General features: G+C 43.9%; 1 pseudogene; it reads left to right on the top strand.

The window, feature by feature from the left end:
- Window positions 1-775: 775 nt before the first annotated feature.
- LOC137756008 (exocyst complex component 3 pseudogene) lies at window positions 776-2,650 on the top strand (annotated as a pseudogene).
- The last annotated feature ends 1,276 nt before the right edge of the window (window positions 2,651-3,926 follow it).

The following is a 3,926-nucleotide window of genomic DNA, read 5'->3' on the forward strand; positions in this document are numbered from 1 at the left end:
GTTCCTGAGATACAGCAATGTCGCTAGCCTCTTTTATTCCATTTTGCCTTCAAGAAATAAATAAATAATTACCATGAATGATACTAGAGAGACTCAAATGACCAAATCAAGAGAAAAGAAATATGTAATGTAGACAACTCACAGATCTAGATATAATACACAAGACAGAGCTTTTAAAGTAACTGTGATGAACATGTTCAAGTAATTGGATGACACTTCCAGTCAGGCGCCGGGTGGCAGTGCCAAGGGATAACGTTGCTCTGATGAGGGGAAGGGTGGTGGATTCCACCTGCTTTTTTTTTTTTTTTTTTTTTTTAATGCACAACGTGAGAGTTGAAAGTTAAGGTTTTTTTTAAATTAATTAATTTATTTACTTATTTCTAGCCGTGTTGGGTCTTCGTTTCTGTGCGAGGGCTTTCTCTAGTTGCGGCAAGTGGGGGCCACTCTTCATCGCGGTGCGCAGGCCTCTCACTGTTGCGGCCTCTCTTGTTGAGGAGCACAGGCTCCAGACGCGCAGGCTCAGTAGTTGTGGCTCCCGGGCCTAGTTGCTCTGCGGCATGTGGGATCTTCCCAGACCAGGGCTCGAACCCATGTCCCCTGCATTGGCAGGCAGATTCTCAACCACTGCGCCACCAGGGAAGCCCAACCACACTTTTAAAAAGCAGGGGATGGGGGAAGATTAGGTGGGAATTACCGCTCAGTTTTTCTACAATTGGCACAGCAACGGGGGCCTGCGGACTTGTTCCATCCATCAAGAGCATCAAGTACGTCAAGGATGAAGGATGCCGTCGTACAGCACACCCAGCTTTCCGCAGCTGTGGAGAGCCTCAAGAACATCTTCTCGGTGTCCCAGATTGTGAGGAGTGGGGGCCCTGGACCTCACTGAACAAGGGGCACTCCTTCAGGCCCACTGGAACCTGATGGACCTGGGACAGGAGTGTGCTCCTGGGAAGGGCTGATGTACGAACACCACCATGTGGACATGACCCTCATCCACAGTGACTTTGGGAGCACACAGGGGCTCTCGGACGAGCTGGCCAAGCAGCTGGGGATGGTGCTGCAGAGGTCGCTGTTCACCATCCCCCAGGACCCCATTTTTCTGGTCTCTGTTGTCAGGATCATGGAAAGGGAAGAAAAATTGATCAGTGCATACTTGACCAAAAAAAATGCAAACTAGCTTTGTTCCTCTTGGGAGGTCCAAGAATTGGAAGGAGGAAATGTTTGCCATCTTGGACAGAATCATGAGTGCTAGAATTGAGGGCACAGAGGCAGAACCCCAGGGAGTCCAACAAGGTGTGGTTCATCTGCCACCCGGAAATCATATGGAAGCATGTCCTAGATGACCCCATTGTTGCCAAAAACCTGATGGTTGTGTGCTTTTCTCCCCATTATGAGATTTTCAGAAACCTCCTCAACCACCAAGCCCTGAGAACCTGGATGCAGATCTCGTGGGAAGATCTAGAAGCAAGTGAGATTATGAGCCTGTTTGACCTGGGTCTTAAACCCCTATACAAGTGCAGAGATGACTGGGAATGTGGAGCTGGTCCCAGAAGTGGACGTCAATGCCCTGGAGCTTTTACTTTCTTCAAATGTGGTGTCTGAGCTGCTCCATCTGTACATGTCAGCTCTCACTTCAAACATCATTGTCTGGCTGCAGAAAGCACTAGACACAGACACTACAGACTGAATGAAAGAGACTGAGCCCAAAGCGAACCCAAGTGTGAACGCTCCCTACCACCATCTTCCAGATGTTCCAACAAATTTTTTAAATTACTACTCAGATAAGTGAAGATTTGAAAACAAAGTACCAGTTTGTGTCTTCAGCAAATGAATTCTTTCTGAAGTAGAGACAGAGTTGAAGCTCAGTTGTATATAGAACATCTGAAAAATTGGCAACACCACACTGCTATGTTCAGGATATGATAGCACTCAGCACAACTGTCAGAGCTTTAAGGAACCCCTAATCAGTTTAAAAAGGAAGTATTTTTAAAATGCAGTGGAAGAGGGCGTGTCTCTGAGCCAACCAAACATGGATGGGAGTTTAGACACCGTCGTTGTGAAGAGGCTGCAGCAGGTACCAGGAAGAGGTCTTCCAGGATCTGGAGCAACAGCTCGATGAGCTGATAACAAAGAAGTGGCTGTTAGGCTCAAATGCTGTGTCACATCATCTGTGTCACTGTGGAAGAATATTCCAATGACTTTGCCGAATCTAAAAATCCACACGAAAAGAGGGTGAGAGTGAGTGGTGGTGGGTACCTGTGGGCCATCGCGCAGAAGCACGTCTCATCCTGGAGCGCCAAGGAGTACAAGGAGGTGCCGAGAAGACAGTCAGGGAGGCTGAGCTGCTCCACTTCCTATTCCAGAAGCTGGCCTCTGGATTCAGCAAACATGCGGGTGAGCACAGTAACACTACTGTTGCCCTTGCAGAAGTTGTGCCTGGAAGTTTCAACTCTGGTCAGCAAATACCCAGACATCAAGGATGGCCACATAGGCACACTGCTGGCCACCCAAGGGGACGGCAGCCAGAACATGAAGCAGACCATCATCAGGAATCTGGAGCAGGGTCCAATGGCAGGAAAATCCAAACCATGTGCCCATCTTCAAGGAAATCGTAGTTCCGAGTCTGAACGTGGTGAAGCTTCTCAAGTAACCCGTCGGTTTCCAGCTTTGTGTACATTATTCTGCACTCATCGTCCCCACCCTCAGAAATGTATTAAAGCAAAAGTGACTCTTGATGGTTCTCGTCAGAAGTTTCAGGTTCTCAAGCCTGTCGCCTGTCATGCCAAGCGTGTTGTATGCAAGGTGCCGGGGCATGTGACTTCTTGAAGAACAAGTGCCCTGCTGGCTGTGGTTCCTCAGGCTTTCACATTTCTGTTGTAAACATCCTGTGTGAGGCAGGACTCTGATGGAAAATGCCTCATGGTTGATTATCATGGTGGAAAAGGTGTGTGGAGAGGGAAGAGGCCCTGTCTTCATTCACTGTGGGTCTTCACTCAGAGACATGAAAACAAAAATTGGAGAAATTTACCAGAGAATGATGATCTATCAAAAAATTAGTTTAAAAGTACAAGAAGTAAAATTATAAATGTAATAGTTGGGTTTAACAACTGTTTGAGTAGAGAAGAAGGTAAAATTAGTGAATTGGAAAACAGGTTAGTAGAAAAAAGTGTAAATCATGGAAAAAATGCACGAATGTGTATACGAGACACATGGCACATGGTAATAAGGTCTAAAATGTACTTAAAATTTCAGCAAAATGGGGGGGGGGGGTGGAGAGAGAGCACACAGGATAGAGAAAAATATCTGAGGAAATACTAAGAATTATCCTAAACTGAAGACGTCAACACACACATTTAAGAGGAGTCTCTGTGAACCCCAAGCGTGAGAAGTGAAAAAAACTCCTAAACTCATCATAGTAAAAACCCTTCAAATTAAACTAAACTAAAAGATTTTAAAGGCATCTATAATTTTTAAAAAGACACATTATATATCCAACAAAGTTACAAAAGGATTGAAGGTTGACTTTTCTACAGAAACAATGGAGCAAGGGAATAACACATTTAAAGGTGTAAACAAAGAAAACTAAGGACCTATCATTCTATACCCAGTGAAAATATCATTTATAAATAAATGCAAAATACAAAAATTACCAGACAAACAGAAAGTGAAAGAATTTATCACCTTCAAACTAATACTAAAAGAAATACTAAAAGGAATTCTTTAGACAAAAAGAAAAGGTTCATAAAAGGAAGTACAGAAATGCAGTAAAGAATGAAGAGCAAAAAAAGGTAAATATATAGATAAATACAAATTAATATTGATTTTTTAACAATAGTAATATCATTTTTTGGGATTTAAAATAAACATGGGAGAGAGATAAATGGAATTTAAGATGTCTAACATTTGTACATTGCTGGAAAATGGTA

The sequence above is a fragment of the Eschrichtius robustus genome, chromosome 21 (assembly GCF_028021215.1).
Source record: "Eschrichtius robustus isolate mEscRob2 chromosome 21, mEscRob2.pri, whole genome shotgun sequence".
Taxonomy (NCBI): domain Eukaryota; kingdom Metazoa; phylum Chordata; class Mammalia; order Artiodactyla; family Eschrichtiidae; genus Eschrichtius; species Eschrichtius robustus.